The 14,988-nt window shown below is 35.3% G+C and overlaps 1 protein-coding gene across 1 annotated transcript in view; it reads left to right on the top strand.

The window, feature by feature from the left end:
* The first annotated feature begins 2,306 nt into the window (after positions 1–2,306).
* Positions 2,307–14,988, top strand: part of LOC136032920 (N-acetyltransferase ESCO2-like) — a 45,516-nt gene continuing 32,834 nt past the window's right edge. The window contains exon 1 of the mRNA XM_065713382.1: positions 2,307–2,325. The gene's annotated coding sequence lies outside the window, so the exon portion shown is untranslated. The remainder of the gene's footprint in view (positions 2,326–14,988) is intronic.

Below are 14,988 nucleotides of genomic sequence, written 5' to 3' on the forward strand. Positions count from 1 at the left end.
TAGTTTTTTAAAAGTCCACTTTTTCCCATGTTTTACAGCTCCACTTTTTATTAAACATCCTTGTATGTCAATTATTAGTTTTGACTCTGAAAAAATCGATGAGATCTGTTTTTACCCCTATAAATATTAGTTTACGAAAAACAAAATTGGCCTCAGCTTTATTTTAAACTCAAAATTGAATTCGTGTAAATACCAGGCTTGGGTAAATTACAGCTGCTTTAAATTTGTGAGTTAATAGAAATTTGATATCAAATGTCATAAGACATTTGGGCGCTATTAAATCGATTTTGTTTGGAATTACCTAAATGACCGATCTCTCAGGGTTCGGGTAAATCAGTTACTCTCAACGGTCAAAACGCTTGAGGTAGGACCACCCAAGATATAATCTCTCAGCCCTCTGCTTTTTCTGCTGTTCATATATGAATTTAAATTTTCAAGTTCATCAATATCCAAAAGAATGTATGCGGATGATGTCACTATTTGGGAATACGAACGCTAAACTGAAGAATTGGAGACTAATCTACAAAAGACATGTTTGAACTAGAAGCTTTCTCAGAATAGATGTCTTTTCCAATATCAGCTATTAAAACGAAAGCAAGAATCTCCCATAATAAACGAAATGTCCGAGCACCACAGCTTTACATAAAAAGGCTCATTAATTCAGCTTGAAGCTAACCCTATAATTTTAGGATTTACTTCAAATCAACGGTTCACTAGGATTGCTCAAGTCGATGGTGTGAAGCGGTCTTGTGTGAAAAGAATATCAATCCTTAGACGACTTATTTCCTTCTCCTGGGAGAATTCTTCTGAAGTTCTACTGTATCTTATAAGAAGTTTACTAGATCAAAAATTGATTATGGACTGATAGTATGCATCAATTGTAGTAAAACAACCATAGCAAAGTTAAAGAACCTTCAAAGTATATTTCTTGGAACTACTTTAGGGTTTCAGCGTCACTCAGAGGGAGCGAAAATTCGCCAGCTGGCTGAATCTTCTTCAATAGTTGAACGGAGCAACATGCTAACAAAATGTGTTTTACAAGGATTCAGGCATATGGCTAAGACCACCCACTGTACCTGCTAATTCTCCTCCCAGGAAAAAGGCACTTGTATTCTCAGAATCCCAACTATCTTTACAAATTATCAAAAAAATCCATTTTGAAGCTACTGAAAGAGATGTCCATTGGTTGTGAAAATTGACAATGACCTCTGGATGTGACTTCACTTTTGGAAGTGACTAAAACTTGGTATTGATCACCCTTAGGGATACACTGAGACGAAGAAGTTGGAAGTTACTTCACTGTAGATCGTATAAGCTCATACTTTAGGACCGGAGAGATCCCTTGGCGTTTTTGAGGATTAAGTGCCAAGTTTGAAGCAACAATCTCGTCTGAGCTGAATAGAACCACCAAGAAGTAGGTATTGCAGTAAAATATTAAGTTATTGCTAAAAGCAGACCTCCCAGCTCAGGAAGAGAGATGGATCTTCAGAAAGAATTAACCAACTTTGAAGCCAGAAGGACACCGAATAATGAAGTCCAAGTGGTATCTAACGAAGAAGAAGAACTAGATATCAAGGATAAAACTGTTGATCCATCGATGTAGAGGTTACTACAGAGGCAGTCCAAAATCCGAAAGCACCTTAAGTAACCCATATGTGTAAATTTCGATATACTGTCGTCTTATCTATCAAATGATATACAATTCTGAGACAGGGTGGCCAACAGGTGTACAATTGTACCATATTGGTACATTTCATCTCTAAAGGTACATTCTGGTACAATCACAAATTTTCTGGTATATTTTACAAAATGTAGAAATGATATGGTACAAAAAGATTTGACTGGGCGTCAGGGCGCAGCGAGCGGAGGTAATTGTAGTTTTTTCTGTTTTCTCTTCTAGAGTATTAAGTCTTCCATTACATATTTGTTTAAATGCCTGTTGTTGGCCTCTTGCGGTCATAATATAGCATGAAGCAGCACATACATCTGCACGGTAAGTACAAAATAGGTGAGCAGCTATTTGGAGAAGTGACACCAAAATGGTCTCTGCAGGGAAAAGGAGGTCTCCCAAATATATTTGAAAGAAGATATGAGATACTTTGTTCTCTTTGTTGTAATGTAATTTTCCGATCGTCCACGTGTTGTACGTAGTGCAAAAAAAAATTTCGTCTTGCCCATAGCAAAACACCCAAAAAAATAGATATGGTACAATTTTTTGAATCAGTGGTACAGTTTTAGGGCGTTTTATGGTACTTTTCCTTCCGAAGTGTTGGCAACTTTGTGCTGTGGCGCCAAATTTAAAAGGAACCGCCTAAATTCAACGAGGTTTTCATCAAAACTAGGTTTTTACGTTTTAAAAGGTGCAAATGGCTTAGAATATGTTTAGTTAGTACTATATCCTAATCTAGGTAGATTTTGAACTTAAGTTCAAGGCTCTCACAGAGGCCTAAGCAAGCCCATTTCACATTATAATATTTTGATTTAGCCCAGGCTCAAAAATTCTTGATGATGGTCATTTTGCTATTTTGGACAGTAAGTTAGGTAAATCAAAGTGTAAAATGGGTTCAGGGCTTAAATTAGATTGTGCCTTAAGAAAATTTTTCCAAGCTAACCTTTTATACTATTCACCTTTTGTAGGCTATTTATGGTGGTTTTGGCTAGGTTAACAGCTGAGTTCATACTCATTTTCTGGACTAATCACTATAGCCTAGCCTATAAACTAATTATAAATTCTTAGTTTATCAAATTTCAAAAATAATTATTGGTCAGATTTTTATAGTTGCTTCTAGTTTTACTCTAACAAAGCTAGACTCCCCTCCTTCTCTTATGCCTAGATATATCCATGGTCTAGGACCAGACCAGACCTATGGAAACTTGCTTCCAATTGGCAGAGGCACAGCATGGTTTTTGAGTTAAGGGTAGGGGGAAGAATATGCTGAAAAATTGTCCAACATGCACACCAGTGTTTCCACTTTCTCATTATTTAAATCCCTAATAAGGAGATGAAAAATCCCCAGAAATCCCCATCTTCAGTTCCAAAATCCCTAAAAATCTCCCATTTTCTAATTACTCCCTGAACCACTTCTCCCTATCTCATTTTACCTGTACCATTGAAAGGTAACATATTTTGGCTTCTTAGATTGAAGTCTAGCTATCACTACCATAATAGAATGTATTGTCATGCCATTTAAAGTGCTTTTTAATCATCGGCTAAATACAAATAGCTTCAAATATACTTCAAATAATATTAAGCAAATAGAAAAGGAAATGTAATACTGTAATGTAGATTATAGTACAAGATGTTTAATACTGTTCAATTGTAACTTGTAAAACGTAATCAGACCTTATCTTCCCCTGATGTGTCTTCAACATTTTTTGTATGGTGGCTGAAGCTTTCACTGTTCTGATGTGGTGAAGTAAGTGATCATCTTCATATTCCACACTTTCTTGAGCCCTTTTCATTCCATATTTTGTTTTTAGAATCCCCTGCAAAGTTTATGTTTTCAATTTATTCTGACAGTCAGTTTTTACTACTTTCACAGCACTGAAAAACCTCTCAACATTGACATTTGAAAATGGAACAGTGGAAATAAATAATACTGTCAGTTTAAGGTTAGGATACAAATTCTGTTCTGGCAGCATTTTTTTTTTCACCAATACCAAAAACCAGCAGGTCACAGCATCCATTGTTTTGATGTTTTCAATATCAATGAGGCTCTGCCTCCTCCACTCCTGCTTGGTTTTGGTTCGTCCCATGGGATCTGTCAATACTTCCTAACAAAAGGTAACAGAGAGGCAGGCTGAAGTAACTGGGCTGACACTGGGTCAACCATTTCAGCATATTTGTAAATATTGTCTTTGAAATGGAACCTTTTCTGTATCTGGCCTACTGCTTTGATATGGAATGCCTTTGCAGCTTTGAGAACTACTTCAATTGAATCAGGGGGGTCAGCAGTATCTGACCTTGACATACAGAGGGAATCTTGTCTGTTTGGACCCAAGTAAATGCTTTCAAGGGGAAGTTAAAACTTCCAATTGTTTACATCAATTTCTAAAGCACTAGTTGATTCCGCATAGTCCTTCTTCAGGAAGTTCAATGCTGAGACCAATGTTTTAAGCTTTGTTTATACCCCATAACTCAAAATATTTTGGTTTCAAGAGCTCAAATTGTGCTTAAATTTGAATTTGCAACAGAAGTGATTGTTATATTTGTAAAGAACATAAAAAAGACATTGAGTGGTATGTTCAGTTTATTTGTAAGTAAAAAAAAAAATGAACAACAAAAAAATTAGCAATTATAGTATGAAGGTTCATGGTTTTCCCCTGGGTATGTAGGCTTGCCAAAAACACAATCCATTTATTTCTACATGTGCCATTGTTTTTAAAAAATGGCTGTCAGTTTGTTAGTCTGTTAAAAACTATGGTAATGAAATGGTAAGAGAGGTGTTCAAATAGTTATAGCCTACCTCTATTATTCACGTCAGTACTTATAAAGCTGGCTACAAGTTCAAGTTTTTTTTTTGCACAAAAATCATACAAGTACTGTGGAGAAAAAGAATTGTACATACAATGCTTGTCAAAAAAATTTACTACAGTAAGAACAACTATGTACCCTATAAAACTATAAAAATATATTATAACTTTATTTATCTGACCTGTAAAAAAATGACAAGCTATCTACCAAATAATCCTATGAAAAAACAACCCAAAAATGACAAACCATATGACTCCATTAATCAAGAACAGTCCAAGCTGAAATTATTGTTTGAAGCCCACATCAGCATGGAACTGTTTCAAACAGTTCTTTGTTGCTAGTTTGTTACTTAGGACTCCTGTACATCTCAAAATCTGTGTGGTGTTAAAATTTTTTAAGCAACTGAAGAAGTTCTTCTCTGTGTGTCCAAGTTCAATTTGCAAGGAAACAGATCCTAAATCGAATTATCCTGCTTCTCTGATCAAGAAGATGATGATGATGAACAAATTAAAGGAAAACCAAAATTTCCCAAAAAGTCCATGGGAGAGGAAAAATCCCCCAAAAAAACTCTCACCTCTAAATGAATTAAAAAATCCCCATTTTAGGGGGGAATCCCCATAGTGGAAACTCTGATGCACACAAATTGCCTTGTGAAAGTAACAATGTTGTAAGCTTGTTTTTAAAATTAAGAAATTTTGAACTAATTGGTAAAAAAAAAAATGTAACTTATGGGGTCTTTACTGATTAGCTTTCTGATTTGTTACTGGGGGAGAGGGGTTGCAGCTTCTTCTTCTGGGCATGCTGTCTGTACTGCAGTGGGTAGGTGGTTGTTGTTTTGATTTTGATTCATGAGGTGGTTGTTGTTTTGATTCATGCTTGCAAAAACACATGTCTAGCCTAGCACCACATTTAGAGGAGACATAAACCTTATGCAAATGTTATTCAATAGGAATAACAGGTTTGAAGCCCGACAGCTTTAGGGAAACATGAAACTCAACCACATATGGAAGAAGTGTCTTTCCATGCCTGAAGTTTATCCTCCACAGCAATGTTTTTTTTTTCATTGACTGATTCTTCAGAAAATGACAGAAAGTAACTGACTCTTTTTGAGTAGCCTTGTTTAAATTGAAGTTGTTTAACTTTGGAAAATGGAACACTAGTGTATTTACAGATCTTGGAGACCTGCTGAAAATCCAGCACTTTTTTCATTTGAGTAATGATATATGGGCACTCTTTTAACTTTTATAAAACTCTACTTTCATCAAAAGCTGTCTAAACTGGAAACTATGCTGCAAAGCAGTTTCTATACTATAGAACTTAAAAATGCTAATTCTAGAAGTGCATCCATTTCTGGTTAATCCTACTCCTCCATGGGGCAAACTAAAAATGCATAAAGTGGGCAGGGTTTTGAAGCCAAGGGAAAAGTTGGGGTTGTACAATATGAATAAAATTATATTTTAAATGCTAATTCCAGTCATCACTGGTAATTTCTGTATAGTAGGAAGTCAAAAGATAATAAAAAAACTTGTGCATCCGTTAATGCTAATATCTAAGAGGGTTGACTTTTGAGTTTAAATTAGCCAGCTGTTTTTGAACAATTGCAAAATAGCTGTTGTGATATTGTCTTGTGACAAAATTTGCACCAGCAAATCAGAGCAATTAGTTAAATATTACAAAAGGTAGGCAGTACAACATCCAATTTTGCTCACTTATAACATTACCTACAGAGCAAAGCATATCAGTCCATGAGCCCTGCAGGCAGTGTTGCAAGGTCTGTATTCTATATTTATTTAATAACTATTTGGCCTGGAGCCTCAAAGAGTAAAATGGAGAAAAGGGTTTAAAGTTAACCTTTGTTGTCTGTGATTGGTTGATTTTGACATAACTTTTATTGCTGATTGACTGAATTGTTAGTTAATGTTTATGATGTACTTTTTGTTGGTTGGTTAAGCTTTGTTTGTTATGGATATGATCTTTCATTATTGCAACCCTATTTTCCCCAGAAATTGCAGTTAGTCAAGGGCAACCTTCTGTGGTATTAAGTTTGAAGGAAGGATATTTTAGTTTTTTGTGAGTTTTATCTTTATTCTTTTTAATTACTGTATATAACTAGATTCTGATGATTGTAAATTGTTTTTATGTCATTATCATGAAATGATAATGAAGGTATCATTAACCATGCTCTTATAAATTATTTAGAAGAAAATACACTTATTAGCGATAGACAACATGGATTTCGCAGGGGCAGGTCAATCGACACCAACTTTATTCAGTCATATGATCATGCAACTAAAATTTTGGATATGGGTAAACCGGTAGACATTATCTTACTCGACCAAGCCAAAGCCTTTGACAAAGTTGAACATTCATACCTGTTGCTGAAGCTTAAAGCTTATCAGGTGCATGAGGATGTGATTGATTGGATTGGAGCATTCCTAACTGGCAGATCTCAACGTGTCATGATCTACACTGATAATGGCGATCCCGTTTTCTCCTCCACTTCCGCGGTTATAAGCGGCGTCCCACAGGGAACCATCCTTGGGCCAACGTTGTTCAGCATATATATTAACGACTGTACAACTTATCTATGCAACCTTCTAACATTATATGCTGACGACTGTAAGCTCATTGGGCCTGCTGAAACTGAAGAAGAAAGAGCCTGCATTCAGCTGGACCTTGACAGGCTATCCTCTTGGTCATCAACTTGGGCCCTACAATTCAATGCAACAAAATGCAAGGTACTGCACTTAGGGCACAATAACCCCCACCATCCCTACCATATAGGGTGTGATCAGTTGGAAGCAGTTGCCGAGGAAAGAGACTTAGGCGTCATTGTGGACAAAGATTTAAAATTCCGCAGCCACACTCAGGCTCAGGTTGCAAAAGCTAATCGAGCTCTCGGACTCATTAAGCGTTCTTTTGTAACCAGAAAGTCATGTGTGGTTATAAAACTTTATAAATCCCTTGTCCGTCCCCACCTTGAGTTTGGCTTGACATTGGCCTTTCCCCAAAATAAAATGGACACAAGAGCCCTTGAAAGTGTCCAAAGGAGGGCAACCAAACTGGTCCGTGGCTTAAATAATGTCCCTTACCAGGATCGCCTAGGATCTCTGAGACTTCCAATCCTCACCTATCGAAGATATAGAGGAGATGTGATCATGGCATGCAAAATTTTCAAATCCGGTCACCTGAACCAGATCTTCACCCCCTCTTTGGCTAACAATTCAAGAGGCCACAGTCTTAAGCTTCACCTGCCTGGATGTCGGAGAAGGGAACGACGTGGTTTCTTTTCCACTCGGGTGGTCCCCCTCTGGAATAGCCTATCCGAGTCTACCATCCAAGCTGAGACTCCCCACTCCTTCAAGGCTGGAGTCGACAGGGACTGGGAGAGGGCCGAGTGGAGGCTGGACTGGGAAGCTAAGCCAACATAATTACATCACTCACCACCAGCGAGAACCACAGGAGGATCTACCACCTTATCTCGCTGGCAAATGCGATTTAAGGTAATTTAAGGTAATTATTTATTCATATTGTCCAACCTCAACATTTCTCTTGGCTTCAAAACTCTGCCTACTTTATGCATTTTTAGTTTGTTGAAGAGTGATTTTAGAAAGCCAAAAAATGGAATGCACTTCTCTAATAAAGACAAAGAACAATATGCAATCATGAGAATTTTGCTATATGCAGTAATATGCATTTTCAAAACCTTGTGATGATAGTGAAGTTTTACCAATTTTTTTTAGCTGTTTGACCAAGTCCAGTGTTGAATGTATTTCATTATGCTTCAGGCTTCTTTCAATACAACTATGGACTGTGTCTGCTTCCTGTTGGCTTGAGTGACCTGGCTCATAGTATTTCATGGCTACTTTCAACAGTCCAGGGTACTTAAAAAAAAGTCTAGTACTTTCAACAGTCTAGGGTACTTTATACAAAATGTATAAAGTTTATACATTTTGGAAACATTAAAAGCTGCATCTACATTTTCTTTCATTGAGTCTGACCCGTGGTAGTGAGATTCTATTTTTGGAAAGGATTCAATATGTCTTTTCACTTTGTTAGTATCTTCTTCCTTTGTTTTGTTACAGGGAGTCATAACTATGATTTGTTGAGGCATACCTATCCTACTATCCCTCTGAGAAGAGTATATTTGCTGTTTGGAAATATCAAGAGCTGTCAGAAAAAGTTTTTACAAACTCTTTCTTGTAATGCCCTTTCCTGTTAAATGGTATCTCCCAAAAACTTTTCTTTGAGTTTCTACATTTGTGTTTTGTTTCTTTTGATCTAACTTCACAGTTTTCAAATAGATCATTTACTTCTCTTGTTCATTGAGTTTCCATAAGTCCTCAATATTTGCATTCTAATAATTCTTTCTTTTTGTTCTTCTCAGAAGTCTGTGATAATGGTTATGATGGTTATTTGTCATAACTATACGGTTATGACAAAATATCCCAGGTTAATCTTGCAGTCAGTTATAACAATTTCTGCATTTCACAAAAGTGAAAAACGTGCACTTATAATAAAGTTGAGGTTTTTTTTTATTTACTCACCCAGGAGGCATCATACAACACAATGAACTACACCATTAGAAAGCTTGTAAAAAAATAACTCTGGTAAGCTTTGTAACTCAATCTTGACTTGGGATGTCAGTTAAAACATTCTTGCTTTCACAAGGTGAGAGGCTGGTAGCCTAAACAGGGTAAACAACCTGTTTTTGAGAAATACCACTCTTCTTTGGCCTTCTGTGATAATAGAGATGGGTTTTGGACCACCTCTATTTTACTAAATCATGATGCAATGTGAGGGTAGTAACAAGAGCTCTACTTCTGTTATGAAATTTTCACCAATAATTGTCAACACAAATTAAAAATGTGGTCTTTGTTTTGACTTGCAATTACAAAAAAATATATTTAATATTTGTGATTTACAGAACAAATATGAAGCAATATAAGTTACATTCTTAGAACCAGAAGAAAATCAGCTTTCTGTTAATATGTGAATAAAACTGAAACACTGAAAGGATATATACATCAAAATAGTGTAATTTGTATTTCCAAAAGTAGCCCTTCTAGGTAAGTCAATAAACTAATAATTTCAAGGGTTTGATCTTAAATAATTTTAGTAATAACCATATTAATGCATAGCTTAGATCTTAAACTATTCATTGATATATACAATTTTTCTACGTTCCTCTGTTGTAACAAGGTGTGAGGGTTTTAGTTCTATATAATTTTGCTCAATCAGGTACTGGTTTTTTACCATATGGAGCTTTCCATACTATTGACCTTAAAATGAAGTGAACTCATCACTTGATGCTATTTTTTATTGTCTTCCTGAATATAGTAATTTTGTTGTAGATTTAATTTTAAACCCTTTTTGGACCCTTGAAAATGATAATTTTTTTCTATTGTTTTGGGGGCATAAAAAAGGATTAAAACATTGGTTTCAAATTTACTATGTCATTACAATTCCATTTTGTCAAGTTATATAATTCAAAAGCATTGATATTTCATGATTAAGTTGAGTGAAACAAATTCATAACAATTCCACCGTGTTTTCTTCATGTTCTGTGAGGATACTTACAAACTATTGTTTTGCCGAAATGCAAAAAATATTAAAGCTGACAGAAGAAACATGGCAGATGGGAAAATGGAGAAATAGTTTTGAAACTTTTATCCAACTTAGTCATGCCAAATCAATGTTTATCAATTACATAACTTTTAGAAAATATATTTATAATAAGATACAGAGTTTGAAACTCTTTTTTAAACCCCAAAACAATAGAAAGAAATCATCATTTTTAAGGATCCTATAAGTGCTTAAAATTGAATTTACAACAAAGGGGAGTATCCTATTCAGAAAGAGTATAAAAATTGGCATCAACTGGTATGTTCACTTTATTTCTTAGATCAATAAAACGGATTGCTCCATATTTACCCAAATGCTAATTAAACTGAATGCCAGTCTAAGCTAAATTAAACTGCATGCCAACACCTTGGAACTTTCAAGGGGGAGGGGGTACCTCCCAATCTCTGGTAAATTTGCTGTTTGCAACATAATTTAGCTAGGATGAAAGTGAATATATCACTTGACACCTTTTTATGCTCTTTCCCATTTCAATAATTGCTTCTTATGCAAATTACATCTAGAGCCCTTAAATGGGCCCCAAATTTGTCTGTTTTTTTACCATACAAAAAAACTTGGCAACACTGGTAAAGCTTTTTAAAAGTGGCTAAAATATACTATTAGTTCATAAATAAATTGTTAAAAAGTAATATACTCAAAAGGCACCTATTTATTACAAGATAATTCCAAATTTGACCTGTCATGTAGTTTGCTTTTCAATCCCTAGCAATGACAAAGACAAAGCTATGTTTTTCATTGCAGGAAATATGTAGATCATGCCCTGCTACAAAGTAATCTTCAACTGCTGGGTCAATGTGCTGAGGCCTGGCTTCTTGAATTCAATGTTGCCAAGTGCCATATCATTCACTTTGGCAAACTGAATCCTTGCTGCTCTAATTTTTGCTTAGACCACGCGCTCTCCTCTGTAAACAATGAGCAGGATCTTGGTGTCAGTATTGACAATGAACTAAAATATCATTACTCATGCTGAAGTCTGCTGCTGGGGCTAGCTCAACTATGGGTCTGATTAAGCATACTATTTCCACTTGTTCTCCTAAGGTCATCAGTCTTCTATACAAGGGACCTATGCATCCTAAGCTTGAAGTTGGAATGTCTCTTGCCTTCAAGAACATAAGTTCTTGAAGATGTGCAGAGACATGCCACTAAAGTGATATCTGGCATGCAGGAGCTTTCTTACCCTTTAAGACTATTGAAGGTGAATCTCCCTACACTTGTTTACAGGAGAAATACAAGGAGATGCCAGTGTAACCTACAAGCTATTGAGGGCTAATATTCTCCCAGCATTATTCCCTACTGTTGGTTCCATTTAGGAACTAGAGGTCATCAGCTCAAACTTGTCAAGTAGTCTCCAATATCTGGAGCCCATACTCGAGTCTTTTCATCATTCATTGTCAATAGTTGGAATGAACTATTTAATGAAACAGTTACTGCTGAATCTGTTGATGTTTTCAAACAAAGGCTGGGTTTACCCCATAACTAAAACGCTTCTAAGTAAAAAATATTTCAAGTAGGAACTTGTAATTAACTTCAAGCAAAAATAATCAAATAGAATATGTTCAACATAAAAATTAATCCTCTAAAATTATTCTGAGCACAGCTTGTTGAGATGATCCTTGCAGTACCTTTTTTTGCAGATGTGTACCCTGGTCATCTTCTGGTCAGGTGAGTTAGGATAGAGAATGCAGTGCTGATTTTTGTGGCTTAAATGTGAAATTTAACTGCTCAAACCTCTTGTAGACTCAATCGTAGCAATATTGAACTCTAACTTTCAAAGTTCTTGAGGAAGAGAGGTAATGGCTATTCTAACTATCAAATTGGGCTTCCTGAGGGATATTCCTAACTGTGTGAGGATCTATTGGCACTGGAATCTATTTTCTTGACTTCTTCTTGTGCTGAGAAACACTCCTGTATTTACACCTGCAAAATCTAGTATTGCAAAGAAGATTGTAGGTGGCCAGTGCTGACAGCAAAACCTGGTTTTTTAGTTGGCATATTTTGGATCTGAACTGTCAATGCCTGGTTTATTTACATAGTAAAACTTGATTATCTCCAGCTTGCCTGAATTTGTATCTATTGTGTTTGTGTTGTGCTTTAGAGAGATCAAACTTACTGTTTTGTTATTCTTTGGCACATATAGTACAATAGTGTTTTTCTTAGCAAAACGAAAGATTGAGGAACTAGACTCACAATCCCTGTGAGGAAGAAAGACTGCTGGGAGCTCTTGCTTATCCTAGCTGAGAGTTCCCACTACCCTGGATGGCCCTTGAACACTATCTAATTGTGATATTACATTGGAAGAGTGAGTATGTGAAGCTGAGGGTGGCTACTTGAACTGTTATGTTCTGCAGTATTTACAAATAAACATGCCCACAAGCTTACTGTGCCATCTTGCAAGAGGACTATTATCTTTGTGAAACATAATTATGGTCTAGGGCTACTGTACATCTGAAGAACAAGTTTTATGGGTCTCTACCTCCACCTCTTTGTTAACTTTACCTTCAATGACATCTTCTTGATGTCTCTTTAACATGAAAATTAGGATCATTATTGTGACCGTCATCTTTATCTAATTGATCTTCTTTGGTTTGAAGGAGCTCCATGAATTCTTCCTCAGCTAATTTCTTCTGGCTACTTATTGGGGCTTTCTAGAGAAGTTAGGAATAAATTAGGAAGGCAAAGGAGTCTGTGAGTATTCATCTTCTTGGTAACAAACACTTTTGGACCAGTAGGAATGCTATATTTCCTGCTAAACAGGTTGAAAAACCATCAGTATCTGTATATAAGAAAAGTTAAGTTATGCAAGTAGTGCAACTATAGTTTACCTATCAAGTGTTAGCCATTCAAACCCTTTAACAACCATTTTTCAAAATATTTGACCCTGACAGTTTTTTTTTGTTGCATAACTTGGGTGGGGTAAAACGACCCCAGACTTCTCTTAGCTTGTTGATGGATAGATGCTGGAAGTTGACGACTGACCAAAGATTCTTAATTCAAAGATTACGTGGAACTGCAATGGCATAGCCCCAAGGGTTTTTGAGGAACTCAAAAATAAAAGTTTGGAGTAATTTTATGCCCAGTCAAATTAGTTAAGGAAAATTTTCCGTAGAATTTCAGAAGGAGAGTCCCTGGAGAAACTAAATTATTTATCTGTGATAAATCTACTGAATCAGAAGGAGCTCTTAGATCCAAAAGATTGTAATCTTCAATTGTTAATTTTTACCATCTAATATGCAGTAATTCATTAACCATGTAATAGTTTGATGACATAGATTCAAACCAGAAATGTTTCTAAGGTTGTTGTTTTCAATAAGTTAACTGGGAAATTTTTGACTTAAAAATGATATGCAAAATTCTTCTTATCAGGAATATGTCAATGGGATAAAGACCCTGCATTATTAATTCAACTAATAATATTATTTGTGACATAAAATTGTAAGATAGAAGTGGGTAGGCTATTGGGTATTACAGTAAGTAAACTGTTAGAAATATCCTGATGACTTGCTTTCAATCCTAATAAACTTGCTTTGAAGTAAAAGTTTTTCCCGCTTTGTATTTTTCATTGCTAGCAATTGAAAAGTAAACTCCATGACAGCTCAAATTCAGATGTTTCCTGAAAAGTTATGCAATGGCAAAGCTTATTGTATAGAAAAACACACTATAAGTTTATTGTAGACATAGAAATACTGTAAAAATGTTTTGGATTAGAATTGCTTATTGAATGTGGAATTGTTTTGGTATAAATGGGTGCCTTTTACATATATTACTTTTTAATAATTTATGTATAAGGTAATGGTATGTTTTAACAACTTTTCAAAACATTTGCTAGCACTGATAACTTCATGTGGTAACAAAGAAAGATACCTTTGATGCCCTTTAGAGGCTGAAAATGCAATTTTCCCTATAAAAAGCTATTGAATTTTGAAAGAGGCAGTAAGTAACATACTCACTTTTATCCTAGCTAAATTATGTTGTAAACTGTAAATTTACCAGGTGTTGGGGGTAAAGTATATTGGACACATCTTCAAAATGTGTTAATTTTAATGTTAAATTGGTGGGCTACCTTAGAATTGTTACTTGGTGACAATTTTAGGACCAGAATCGTTGTTTTAAACTACAAATAGCATTAAACACCAATTTTTTTTTTGTGGTATTATCTTTTTTATTGCTTAAAAAGGTCAGTAGAACTTCAAATTCCTTTCTAATGAGCCTTATAATTGCAATATTCTAGAATCATTGGCTTGATCATCCCTGGGGGATAAGATAAAAAAAACTAATAAAACGTATCTATGCTTATCCTTCTTGGAAAAAAATTACAACATTTCACGTTTTGTAGATAGGTGCTTGAAACCAATAAAATGCAACAATCTAATATCCTAAAATTGATGGTATAATCAAAGTCAATAGTCTTTAAGGGGGTGTTTCATTCTTTTATAAACGAGGCAAATTTTCTCAGACTTGTAACTTATTTTTGTATAACTTCAAACTTAATAAATTTTATAAATTGAAATCCTCATAAAAAGCCAATTCTTTTAAAGTATAGTATTGCTACCAAAACTCCTTTTTAAGAGTTTTGTTTACTGTTAACACATGTTGCTCCTTATGCTCCTGGTTTTTAACCATGAAGTGTTTAATATATTAAGGTAAACATATAATCTAATATTTTCATTTCAACTTCCCTCCCTCTCTTGGGAAATTCCCTGATGGTGCTTATGATGTCTTGTCCCTCTCCACGTAATTTGCCAGCAAGTATTTGAATGTTTCTTTTATAATACAGGAAAAGAAAGCATTTTCTGTAATAAAAGAAGAGTTATCACCCTGCAGCACACATTTTCAGGCTCTGTCTAAATGAAGACAGATGAGTGATTAATTTC

Source organism: Artemia franciscana, chromosome 11 (assembly GCF_032884065.1).
Source record: "Artemia franciscana chromosome 11, ASM3288406v1, whole genome shotgun sequence".
Taxonomy (NCBI): Eukaryota; Metazoa; Arthropoda; class Branchiopoda; order Anostraca; family Artemiidae; genus Artemia; species Artemia franciscana.